General features: G+C 49.6%; 4 non-coding genes across 4 annotated transcripts; all 4 read left to right on the top strand.

Moving 5' to 3' along the window:
• The first annotated feature begins 1106 nt into the window (after window positions 1–1106).
• Trnaa-agc (transfer RNA alanine (anticodon AGC)) lies at window positions 1107–1180 on the top strand. Its single transcript has one exon. It is a non-coding gene; the product is annotated as a tRNA-Ala (tRNA).
• Window positions 1181–2566: 1386 nt separating this feature from the next.
• Window positions 2567–2640, top strand: Trnaa-agc (transfer RNA alanine (anticodon AGC)). The gene has a single exon. It is a non-coding gene; the product is annotated as a tRNA-Ala (tRNA).
• A 2845-nt stretch (window positions 2641–5485) lies between these two features.
• Trnaa-agc (transfer RNA alanine (anticodon AGC)) lies at window positions 5486–5559 on the top strand. The gene has a single exon. It is a non-coding gene; the product is annotated as a tRNA-Ala (tRNA).
• A 2845-nt stretch (window positions 5560–8404) lies between these two features.
• On the top strand, window positions 8405–8478 carry Trnaa-agc (transfer RNA alanine (anticodon AGC)). The gene has a single exon. It is a non-coding gene; the product is annotated as a tRNA-Ala (tRNA).
• The last annotated feature ends 4878 nt before the right edge of the window (window positions 8479–13356 follow it).

Below are 13356 nucleotides of genomic sequence, written 5' to 3'. Positions count from 1 at the left end.
AGCTTGCAGCCCCTCGCTGCCTGCAGACACAGAGCAGCCACACTAGAAGAGCGGCCTAAGCCGTAGGAGAAATGTGCTCATTCGCTTTGGCGCGACGTCGAACTATAAATAAGGCTGTCACTAGCGTGAGCGTTGCGTGAGCGTCGTGTAAAGTCGGAAAAGTCATCTGCATGGGTGATTGCCAAGTTTGGGGAGCGTTTCGTAGTACGATCAGTGCAATGGGGACGCGGAAACTTGTTGTGTCGCAGTGTTTTGCAGTTGGACGACAAGAGTTTTACACAGTAGCAAAGAGCGAGGCACTGAGTTGGCATGAACAATGGAGGGCACAATGGGGCTCGAGATGTGCTTGTTACCTCAGGTGCTGTGTGATTGTGGACAAGGAGTGAAATGGACCAATTTGTGACCGCCGTTTCAATTTAAGACGTTCAAACCAGACGGAATTTGCATTCGTAATACCAGAGCATCGAAACTACTTGGAACTCTTGTGTATATGAACGTGTCCGCGCCTTTGTATTCTGGTACCTTCGCCGCTACAAACCAACCAACCATCGTGTCCGTGCACATCAGAGTCGCAAAGAATGGAGAATAGCCAGGCTTGGTGGTGTGTGTAGCTGTAGCTCAGTTGGCAGATCGTTCGCTTAGCGTGTGAACGGTCTCGGGTTCAAGCCCCGGCTCCTCCATGTTTTGTGTTCAGTGCATGGTAAGTGTTGGTCGCGGCGAACATAAACGCACGCAAGAAGTTGCAAAACCAGCGTCACAGACTGATACGATGTATACTGTCATAAGGAGAGCAAGATGTAAGTGTGGGGACCGGCTGTTATCGTGGTGTCATCGAGTGCAGATCTGTCTTAGGTATCACGGCTTAACGTCATTGAAGTCTAGAGGTGGACAACACGTTCGTCTTACTCAGAGCGGTGTCTGAACTCTATTTTCGACGTTATGCGTGCCACTTTCATTGTGGCCAACTACGATTCGATACAGAATGCACGAAACCTGAAAGACACCCTCACTGATACATAGAGAGTAGTGTTTGTCTGCGGAATAATGGGAGTGCAAGGGTCTGTGACGTTGATATGACTGTATGTAGCACTACTAGTTATCGGGGGGGTGGGCGTAGCTCAGATGGTAGAGCGCTCGCTTAGCGTGCGAGAGGTACTGGGATCGATACCCAGCGCCTCCAGAATTTTTAACGCACCTACATGAGCACCTTGCCATGCAAGTGGAATAATTCCCAACCGGCAGAGGTGTGTAGGCAGATACAAGTGAACGATTAGCATCCACAATTGCGCCGATTTCACGTAAATCCCTCTGCACGTTCCCATTCTTTGCGTGCAGTCGGCTGCTACTGGTGTTGCTGGTTGTGACTGCTGATAACAGATGCCGTAGCAATCAATTCATGGAGTGAGTTGTATGTTTTGCGATAGTCTGTCTCTGACAAGGAAGCACAGGTGATATAGGTGCGAACACAGGAAGCTTGCAGCCCCTCGCTGCCTGCAGACACAGAGCAGCCACACTAGAAGAGCGGCCTAAGCCGTAGGCGAAATGTGCTCATTCGCTTTGGCGCGACGTCGAACTATAAATAAGGCTGTCACTAGCGTGAGCGTCGTGTAAAGTCGGAAAAGTCATCTGCATGGGTGATTGCCAAGTTTGGGGAGCGTTTCGTAGTACGATCAGTGCAATGGGGACGCGGAAACTTGTTGTGTCGCAGTGTTTTGCAGTTGGACGACAAGAGTTTTACACAGTAGCAAAGAGCGAGGCACTGAGTTGGCATGAACAATGGAGGGCACAATGGGGCTCGAGATGTGCTTGTTACCTCAGGTGCTGTGTGATTGTGGACAAGGAGTGAAATGGACCAATTTGTGACCGCCGTTTCAATTTAAGACGTTCAAACCAGACGGAATTTGCATTCGTAATACCAGAGCATCGAAACTACTTGGAACTCTTGTGTATATGAACGTGTCCGCGCCTTTGTATTCTGGTACCTTCGCCGCTACAAACCAACCAACCATCGTGTCCGTGCACATCAGAGTCGCAAAGAATGGAGAATAGCCAGGCTTGGTGGTGTGTGTAGCTGTAGCTCAGTTGGCAGATCGTTCGCTTAGCGTGTGAACGGTCTCGGGTTCAAGCCCCGGCTCCTCCATGTTTTGTGTTCAGTGCATGGTAAGTGTTGGTCGCGGCGAACATAAACGCACGCAAGAAGTTGCAAAACCAGCGTCACAGACTGATACGATGTATACTGTCATAAGGAGAGCAAGATGTAAGTGTGGGGACCGGCTGTTATCGTGGTGTCATCGAGTGCAGATCTGTCTTAGGTATCACGGCTTAACGTCATTGAAGTCTAGAGGTGGACAACACGTTCGTCTTACTCAGAGCGGTGTCTGAACTCTATTTTCGACGTTATGCGTGCCACTTTCATTGTGGCCAACTACGATTCGATACAGAATGCACGAAACCTGAAAGACACCCTCACTGATACATAGAGAGTAGTGTTTGTCTGCGGAATAATGGGAGTGCAAGGGTCTGTGACGTTGATATGACTGTATGTAGCACTACTAGTTATCGGGGGGGTGGGCGTAGCTCAGATGGTAGAGCGCTCGCTTAGCGTGCGAGAGGTACTGGGATCGATACCCAGCGCCTCCAGAATTTTTAACGCACCTACATGAGCACCTTGCCATGCAAGTGGAATAATTCCCAACCGGCAGAGGTGTGTAGGCAGATACAAGTGAACGATTAGCATCCACAATTGCGCCGATTTCACGTAAATCCCTCTGCACGTTCCCATTCTTTGCGTGCAGTCGGCTGCTACTGGTGTTGCTGGTTGTGACTGCTGATAACAGATGCCGTAGCAATCAATTCATGGAGTGAGTTGTATGTTTTGCGATAGTCTGTCTCTGACAAGGAAGCACAGGTGATATAGGTGCGAACACAGGAAGCTTGCAGCCCCTCGCTGCCTGCAGACACAGAGCAGCCACACTAGAAGAGCGGCCTAAGCCGTAGGCGAAATGTGCTCATTCGCTTTGGCGCGACGTCGAACTATAAATAAGGCTGTCACTAGCGTGAGCGTCGTGTAAAGTCGGAAAAGTCATCTGCATGGGTGATTGCCAAGTTTGGGGAGCGTTTCGTAGTACGATCAGTGCAATGGGGACGCGGAAACTTGTTGTGTCCCAGTGTTTTGCAGTTGGACGACAAGAGTTTTACACAGTAGCAAAGAGCGAGGCACTGAGTTGGCATGAACAATGGAGAGCACAATGGGGCTCGAGATGTGCTTGTTACCTCAGGTGCTGTGTGATTGTGGACAAGGAGTGAAATGGACCAATTTGTGACCGCCGTTTCAATTTAAGACGTTCAAACCAGACGGAATTTGCATTCGTAATACCAGAGCATCGAAACTACTTGGAACTCTTGTGTATATGAACGTGTCCGCGCCTTTGTATTCTGGTACCTTCGCCGCTACAAACCAACCAACCATCGTGTCCGTGCACATCAGAGTCGCAAAGAATGGAGAATAGCCAGGCTTGGTCGTGTGTGTAGCTGTAGCTCAGTTGGCAGATCGTTCGCTTAGCGTGTGAACGGTCTCGGGTTCAAGCCCCGGCTCCTCCATGTTTTGTGTTCAGTGCATGGTAAGTGTTGGTCGCGGCGAACATAAACGCACGCAAGAAGTTGCAAAACCAGCGTCACAGACTGATACGATGTATACTGTCATAAGGAGAGCAAGATGTAAGTGTGGGGACCGGCTGTTATCGTGGTGTCATCGAGTGCAGATCTGTCTTAGGTATCACGGCTTAACGTCATTGAAGTCTAGAGGTGGACAACACGTTCGTCTTACTCAGAGCGGTGTCTGAACTCTATTTTCGACGTTATGCGTGCCACTTTCATTGTGGCCAACTACGATTCGATACAGAATGCACGAAACCTGAAAGACACCCTCACTGATACATAGAGAGTAGTGTTTGTCTGCGGAATAATGGGAGTGCAAGGGTCTGTGACGTTGATATGACTGTATGTAGCACTACTAGTTATCGGGGGGGTGGGCTTAGCTCAGATGGTAGAGCGCTCGCTTAGCGTGCGAGAGGTACCGGGATCGATACCCAGCGCCTCCAGAATTTTTAACGCACCTACATGAGCACCTTGCCATGCAAGTGGAATAATTCCCAACCGGCAGAGGTGTGTAGGCAGATACAAGCGAACGATTAGCATCCACAATTGCGCCGATTTCACGTAAATCCCTCTGCACGTTCCCATTCTTTGCGTGCAGTCGGTGCTACTGGTATTGCTGGTTGTGACTGCTGATAACAGATGCCGTAGCAATCAATTCATGGAGTGAGTTGTATGTTTTGCGATAGTCTGTCTCTGACAAGGAAGCACAGGTGATATAGGTGCGAACACAGGAAGCTTGCAGCCCCTCGCTGCCTGCAGACACAGAGCAGCCACACTAGAAGAGCGGCCTAAGCCGTAGGCGAAATGTGCTCATTCGCTTTGGCGCGACGTCGAACTATAAATAAGGCTGTCACTAGCGTGAGCGTCGTGTAAAGTCGGAAAAGTCATCTGCATGGGTGATTGCCAAGTTTGGGGAGCGTTTCGTAGTACGATCAGTGCAATGGGGACGCGGAAACTTGTTGTGTCCCAGTGTTTTGCAGTTGGACGACAAGAGTTTTACACAGTAGCAAAGAGCGAGGCACTGAGTTGGCATGAACAATGGAGGGCACAATGGGGCTCGAGATGTGCTTTTTACCTCAGGTGCTGTGTGATTGTGGACAAGGAGTGAAATGGACCAATTTGTGACCGCCGTTTCAATTTAAGACGTTCAAACCAGACGGAATTTGCATTCGTAATACCAGAGCATCGAAACTACTTGGAACTCTTGTGTATATGAACGTGTCCGCGCCTTTGTATTCTGGTACCTTCGCCGCTACAAACCAACCAACCATCGTGTCCGTGCACATCAGAGTCGCAAAGAATGGAGAATAGCCAGGCTTGGTGGTGTGTGTAGCTGTAGCTCAGTTGGCAGATCGTTCGCTTAGCGTGTGAACGGTCTCGGGTTCAAGCCCCGGCTCCTCCATGTTTTGTGTTCAGTGCATGGTAAGTGTTGGTCGCGGCGAACATAAACGCACGCAAGAAGTTGCAAAACCAGCGTCACAGACTGATACGATGTATACTGTCATAAGGAGAGCAAGATGTAAGTGTGGGGACCGGCTGTTATCGTGGTGTCATCGAGTGCAGATCTGTCTTAGGTATCACGGCTTAACGTCATTGAAGTCTAGAGGTGGACAACACGTTCGTCTTACTCAGAGCGGTGTCTGAACTCTATTTTCGACGTTATGCGTGCCACTTTCATTGTGGCCAACTACGATTCGATACAGAATGCACGAAACCTGAAAGACACCCTCACTGATACATAGAGAGTAGTGTTTGTCTGCGGAATAATGGGAGTGCAAGGGTCTGTGACGTTGATATGACTGTATGTAGCACTACTAGTTATCGGGGGGGTGGGCGTAGCTCAGATGGTAGAGCGCTCGCTTAGCGTGCGAGAGGTACTGGGATCGATACCCAGCGCCTCCAGAATTTTTAACGCACCTACATGAGCACCTTGCCATGCAAGTGGAATAATTCCCAACCGGCAGAGGTGTGTAGGCAGATACAAGTGAACGATTAGCATCCACAATTGCGCCGATTTCACGTAAATCCCTCTGCACGTTCCCATTCTTTGCGTGCAGTCGGCTGCTACTGGTGTTGCTGGTTGTGACTGCTGATAACAGATGCCGTAGCAATCAATTCATGGAGTGAGTTGTATGTTTTGCGATAGTCTGTCTCTGACAAGGAAGCACAGGTGATATAGGTGCGAACACAGGAAGCTTGCAGCCCCTCGCTGCCTGCAGACACAGAGCAGCCACACTAGAAGAGCGGCCTAAGCCGTAGGCGAAATGTGCTCATTCGCTTTGGCGCGACGTCGAACTATAAATAAGGCTGTCACTAGCGTGAGCGTCGTGTAAAGTCGGAAAAGTCATCTGCATGGGTGATTGCCAAGTTTGGGGAGCGTTTCGTAGTACGATCAGTGCAATGGGGACGCGGAAACTTGTTGTGTCCCAGTGTTTTGCAGTTGGACGACAAGAGTTTTACACAGTAGCAAAGAGCGAGGCACTGAGTTGGCATGAACAATGGAGAGCACAATGGGGCTCGACATGTGCTTGTTACCTCAGGTGCTGTGTGATTGTGGACAAGGAGTGAAATGGACCAATTTGTGACCGCCGTTTCAATTTAAGACGTTCAAACCAGACGGAATTTGCATTCGTAATACCAGAGCATCGAAACTACTTGGAACTCTTGTGTATATGAACGTGTCCGCGCCTTTGTATTCTGGTACCTTCGCCGCTACAAACCAACCAACCATCGTGTCCGTGCACATCAGAGTCGCAAAGAATGGAGAATAGCCAGGCTTGGTCGTGTGTGTAGCTGTAGCTCAGTTGGCAGATCGTTCGCTTAGCGTGTGAACGGTCTCGGGTTCAAGCCCCGGCTCCTCCATGTTTTGTGTTCAGTGCATGGTAAGTGTTGGTCGCGGCGAACATAAACGCACGCAAGAAGTTGCAAAACCAGCGTCACAGACTGATACGATGTATACTGTCATAAGGAGAGCAAGATGTAAGTGTGGGGACCGGCTGTTATCGTGGTGTCATCGAGTGCAGATCTGTCTTAGGTATCACGGCTTAACGTCATTGAAGTCTAGAGGTGGACAACACGTTCGTCTTACTCAGAGCGGTGTCTGAACTCTATTTTCGACGTTATGCGTGCCACTTTCATTGTGGCCAACTACGATTCGATACAGAATGCACGAAACCTGAAAGACACCCTCACTGATACATAGAGAGTAGTGTTTGTCTGCGGAATAATGGGAGTGCAAGGGTCTGTGACGTTGATATGACTGTATGTAGCACTACTAGTTATCGGGGGGGTGGGCTTAGCTCAGATGGTAGAGCGCTCGCTTAGCGTGCGAGAGGTACCGGGATCGATACCCAGCGCCTCCAGAATTTTTAACGCACCTACATGAGCACCTTGCCATGCAAGTGGAATAATTCCCAACCGGCAGAGGTGTGTAGGCAGATACAAGCGAACGATTAGCATCCACAATTGCGCCGATTTCACGTAAATCCCTCTGCACGTTCCCATTCTTTGCGTGCAGTCGGTGCTACTGGTATTGCTGGTTGTGACTGCTGATAACAGATGCCGTAGCAATCAATTCATGGAGTGAGTTGTATGTTTTGCGATAGTCTGTCTCTGACAAGGAAGCACAGGTGATATAGGTGCGAACACAGGAAGCTTGCAGCCCCTCGCTGCCTGCAGACACAGAGCAGCCACACTAGAAGAGCGGCCTAAGCCGTAGGCGAAATGTGCTCATTCGCTTTGGCGCGACGTCGAACTATAAATAAGGCTGTCACTAGCGTGAGCGTCGTGTAAAGTCGGAAAAGTCATCTGCATGGGTGATTGCCAAGTTTGGGGAGCGTTTCGTAGTACGATCAGTGCAATGGGGACGCGGAAACTTGTTGTGTCCCAGTGTTTTGCAGTTGGACGACAAGAGTTTTACACAGTAGCAAAGAGCGAGGCACTGAGTTGGCATGAACAATGGAGGGCACAATGGGGCTCGAGATGTGCTTTTTACCTCAGGTGCTGTGTGATTGTGGACAAGGAGTGAAATGGACCAATTTGTGACCGCCGTTTCAATTTAAGACGTTCAAACCAGACGGAATTTGCATTCGTAATACCAGAGCATCGAAACTACTTGGAACTCTTGTGTATATGAACGTGTCCGCGCCTTTGTATTCTGGTACCTTCGCCGCTACAAACCAACCAACCATCGTGTCCGTGCACATCAGAGTCGCAAAGAATGGAGAATAGCCAGGCTTGGTGGTGTGTGTAGCTGTAGCTCAGTTGGCAGATCGTTCGCTTAGCGTGTGAACGGTCTCGGGTTCAAGCCCCGGCTCCTCCATGTTTTGTGTTCAGTGCATGGTAAGTGTTGGTCGCGGCGAACATAAACGCACGCAAGAAGTTGCAAAACCAGCGTCACAGACTGATACGATGTATACTGTCATAAGGAGAGCAAGATGTAAGTGTGGGGACCGGCTGTTATCGTGGTGTCATCGAGTGCAGATCTGTCTTAGGTATCACGGCTTAACGTCATTGAAGTCTAGAGGTGGACAACACGTTCGTCTTACTCAGAGCGGTGTCTGAACTCTATTTTCGACGTTATGCGTGCCACTTTCATTGTGGCCAACTACGATTCGATACAGAATGCACGAAACCTGAAAGACACCCTCACTGATACATAGAGAGTAGTGTTTGTCTGCGGAATAATGGGAGTGCAAGGGTCTGTGACGTTGATATGACTGTATGTAGCACTACTAGTTATCGGGGGGGTGGGCGTAGCTCAGATGGTAGAGCGCTCGCTTAGCGTGCGAGAGGTACTGGGATCGATACCCAGCGCCTCCAGAATTTTTAACGCACCTACATGAGCACCTTGCCATGCAAGTGGAATAATTCCCAACCGGCAGAGGTGTGTAGGCAGATACAAGTGAACGATTAGCATCCACAATTGCGCCGATTTCACGTAAATCCCTCTGCACGTTCCCATTCTTTGCGTGCAGTCGGCTGCTACTGGTGTTGCTGGTTGTGACTGCTGATAACAGATGCCGTAGCAATCAATTCATGGAGTGAGTTGTATGTTTTGCGATAGTCTGTCTCTGACAAGGAAGCACAGGTGATATAGGTGCGAACACAGGAAGCTTGCAGCCCCTCCCTGCCTGCAGACACAGAGCAGCCACACTAGAAGAGCGGCCTAAGCCGTAGGAGAAATGTGCTCATTCGCTTTGGCGCGACGTCGAACTATAAATAAGGCTGTCACTAGCGTGAGCGTTGCGTGAGCGTCGTGTAAAGTCGGAAAAGTCATCTGCATGGGTGATTGCCAAGTTTGGGGAGCGTTTCGTAGTACGATCAGTGCAATGGGGACGCGGAAACTTGTTGTGTCCCAGTGTTTTGCAGTTGGACGACAAGAGTTTTACACAGTAGCAAAGAGCGAGGCACTGAGTTGGCATGAACAATGGAGAGCACAATGGGGCTCGAGATGTGCTTGTTACCTCAGGTGCTGTGTGATTGTGGACAAGGAGTGAAATGGACCAATTTGTGACCGCCGTTTCAATTTAAGACGTTCAAACCAGACGGAATTTGCATTCGTAATACCAGAGCATCGAAACTACTTGGAACTCTTGTGTATATGAACGTGTCCGCGCCTTTGTATTCTGGTACCTTCGCCGCTACAAACCAACCAACCATCGTGTCCGTGCACATCAGAGTCGCAAAGAATGGAGAATAGCCAGGCTTGGTGGTGTGTGTAGCTGTAGCTCAGTTGGCAGATCGTTCGCTTAGCGTGTGAACGGTCTCGGGTTCAAGCCCCGGCTCCTCCATGTTTTGTGTTCAGTGCATGGTAAGTGTTGGTCGCGGCGAACATAAACGCACGCAAGAAGTTGCAAAACCAGCGTCACAGACTGATACGATGTATACTGTCATAAGGAGAGCAAGATGTAAGTGTGGGGACCGGCTGTTATCGTGGTGTCATCGAGTGCAGATCTGTCTTAGGTATCACGGCTTAACGTCATTGAAGTCTAGAGGTGGACAACACGTTCGTCTTACTCAGAGCGGTGTCTGAACTCTATTTTCGACGTTATGCGTGCCACTTTCATTGTGGCCAACTACGATTCGATACAGAATGCACGAAACCTGAAAGACACCCTCACTGATACATAGAGAGTAGTGTTTGTCTGCGGAATAATGGGAGTGCAAGGGTCTGTGACGTTGATATGACTGTATGTAGCACTACTAGTTATCGGGGGGGTGGGCGTAGCTCAGATGGTAGAGCGCTCGCTTAGCGTGTGAGAGGTACCGGGATCGATACCCAGCGCCTCCAGAATTTTTAACGCACCTACATGAGCACCTTGCCATGCAAGTGGAATAATTCCCAACCGGCAGAGGTGTGTAGGCAGATACAAGCGAACGATTAGCATCCACAATTGCGCCGATTTCACGTAAATCCCTCTGCACGTTCCCATTCTTTGCGTGCAGTCGGCTGCTACTGGTGTTGCTGGTTGTGACTGCTGATAACAGATGCCGTAGCAATCAATTCATGGAGTGAGTTGTATGTTTTGAGATAGTCTGTCTCTGACAAGGAAGCACAGGTGATATAGGTGCGAACACAGGAAGCTTGCAGCCCCTCGCTGCCTGCAGACACAGAGCAGCCACACTAGAAGAGCGGCCTAAGCCGTAGGCGAAATGTGCTCATTCGCTTTGGCGCGACGTCGAACTATAAATAAGGCTGTCACTAGCGTGAGCGTCGTGTAAAGTCGGAAAAGTCATCTGCATGGGTGATTGCCAAGTTTGGGGAGCGTTTCGTAGTACGATCAGTGCAATGGGGACGCGGAAACTTGTTGTGTCCCAGTGTTTTGCAGTTGGACGACAAGAGTTTTACACAGTAGCAAAGAGCGAGGCACTGAGTTGGCATGAACAATGGAGGGCACAATGGGGCTCGAGATGTGCTTGTTACCTCAGGTGCTGTGTGATTGTGGACAAGGAGTGAAATGGACCAATTTGTGACCGCCGTTTCAATTTAAGACGTTCAAACCAGACGGAATTTGCATTCGTAATACCAGAGCATCGAAACTACTTGGAACTCTTGTGTATATGAACGTGTCCGCGCCTTTGTATTCTGGTACCTTCGCCGCTACAAACCAACCAACCATCGTGTCCGTGCACATCAGAGTCGCAAAGAATGGAGAATAGCCAGGCTTGGTGGTGTGTGTAGCTGTAGCTCAGTTGGCAGATCGTTCGCTTAGCGTGTGAACGGTCTCGGGTTCAAGCCCCGGCTCCTCCATGTTTTGTGTTCAGTGCATGGTAAGTGTTGGTCGCGGCGAACATAAACGCACGCAAGAAGTTGCAAAACCAGCGTCACAGACTGATACGATGTATACTGTCATAAGGAGAGCAAGATGTAAGTGTGGGGACCGGCTGTTATCGTGGTGTCATCGAGTGCAGATCTGTCTTAGGTATCACGGCTTAACGTCATTGAAGTCTAGAGGTGGACAACACGTTCGTCTTACTCAGAGCGGTGTCTGAACTCTATTTTCGACGTTATGCGTGCCACTTTCATTGTGGCCAACTACGATTCGATACAGAATGCACGAAACCTGAAAGACACCCTCACTGATACATAGAGAGTAGTGTTTGTCTGCGGAATAATGGGAGTGCAAGGGTCTGTGACGTTGATATGACTGTATGTAGCACTACTAGTTATCGGGGGGGTGGGCTTAGCTCAGATGGTAGAGCGCTCGCTTAGCGTGCGAGAGGTACTGGGATCGATACCCAGCGCCTCCAGAATTTTTAACGCACCTACATGAGCACCTTGCCATGCAAGTGGAATAATTCCCAACCGGCAGAGGTGTGTAGGCAGATACAAGCGAACGATTAGCATCCACAATTGCGCCGATTTCACGTAAATCCCTCTGCACGTTCCCATTCTTTGCGTGCAGTCGGTGCTACTGGTATTGCTGGTTGTGACTGCTGATAACAGATGCCGTAGCAATCAATTCATGGAGTGAGTTGTATGTTTTGCGATAGTCTGTCTCTGACAAGGAAGCACAGGTGATATAGGTGCGAACACAGGAAGCTTGCAGCCCCTCGCTGCCTGCAGACACAGAGCAGCCACACTAGAAGAGCGGCCTAAGCCGTAGGCGAAATGTGCTCATTCGCTTTGGCGCGACGTCGAACTATAAATAAGGCTGTCACTAGCGTGAGCGTCGTGTAAAGTCGGAAAAGTCATCTGCATGGGTGATTGCCAAGTTTGGGGAGCGTTTCGTAGTACGATCAGTGCAATGGGGACGCGGAAACTTGTTGTGTCCCAGTGTTTTGCAGTTGGACGACAAGAGTTTTACACAGTAGCAAAGAGCGAGGCACTGAGTTGGCATGAACAATGGAGAGCACAATGGGGCTCGAGATGTGCTTGTTACCTCAGGTGCTGTGTGATTGTGGACAAGGAGTGAAATGGACCAATTTGTGACCGCCCTTTCAATTTAAGACGTTCAAACCAGACGGAATTTGCATTCGTAATACCAGAGCATCGAAACTACTTGGAACTCTTGTGTATATGAACGTGTCCGCGCCTTTGTATTCTGGTACCTTCGCCGCTACAAACCAACCAACCATCGTGTCCGTGCACATCAGAGTCGCAAAGAATGGAGAATAGCCAGGCTTGGTGGTGTGTGTAGCTGTAGCTCAGTTGGCAGATCGTTCCCTTAGCGTGTGAACGGTCTCGGGTTCAAGCCCCGGCTCCTCCATGTTTTGTGTTCAGTGCATGGTAAGTGTTGGTCGCGGCGAACATAAACGCACGCAAGAAGTTGCAAAACCAGCGTCACAGACTGATACGATGTATACTGTCATAAGGAGAGCAAGATGTAAGTGTGGGGACCGGCTGTTATCGTGGTGTCATCGAGTGCAGATCTGTCTTAGGTATCACGGCTTAACGTCATTGAAGTCTAGAGGTGGACAACACGTTCGTCTTACTCAGAGCGGTGTCTGAACTCTATTTTCGACGTTATGCGTTCCACTTTCATTGTGGCCAACTACGATTCGATACAGAATGCACGAAACCTGAAAGACACCCTCACTGATACATAGAGAGTAGTGTTTGTCTGCGGAATAATGGGAGTGCAAGGGTCTGTGACGTTGATATGACTGTATGTAGCACTACTAGTTATCGGGGGGGTGGGCTTAGCTCAGATGGTAGAGCGCTCGCTTAGCGTGCGAGAGGTACTGGGATCGATACCCAGCGCCTCCAGAATTTTTAACGCACCTACATGAGCACCTTGCCATGCAAGTGGAATAATTCCCAACCGGCAGAGGTGTGTAGGCAGATACAAGCGAACGATTAGCATCCACAATTGCGCCGATTTCACGTAAATCCCTCTGCACGTTCCCATTCTTTGCGTGCAGTCGGTGCTACTGGTATTGCTGGTTGTGACTGCTGATAACAGATGCCGTAGCAATCAATTCATGGAGTGAGTTGTATGTTTTGCGATAGTCTGTCTCTGACAAGGAAGCACAGGTGATATAGGTGCGAACACAGGAAGCTTGCAGCCCCTCGCTGCCTGCAGACACAGAGCAGCCACACTAGAAGAGCGGCCTAAGCCGTAGGCGAAATGTGCTCATTCGCTTTGGCGCGACGTCGAACTATAAATAAGGCTGTCACTAGCGTGAGCGTCGTGTAAAGTCGGAAAAGTCATCTGCATGGGTGATTGCCAAGTTTGGGGAGCGTTTCGTAGTACG

This window comes from Schistocerca gregaria, unplaced genomic scaffold (assembly GCF_023897955.1).
Source record: "Schistocerca gregaria isolate iqSchGreg1 unplaced genomic scaffold, iqSchGreg1.2 ptg000180l, whole genome shotgun sequence".
NCBI classification, from domain to species: Eukaryota; Metazoa; Arthropoda; class Insecta; order Orthoptera; family Acrididae; genus Schistocerca; species Schistocerca gregaria.
The sequence above is the reverse complement of the archived record's forward strand: the minus strand, read 5'-3'. Positions and strand labels throughout refer to the sequence as shown.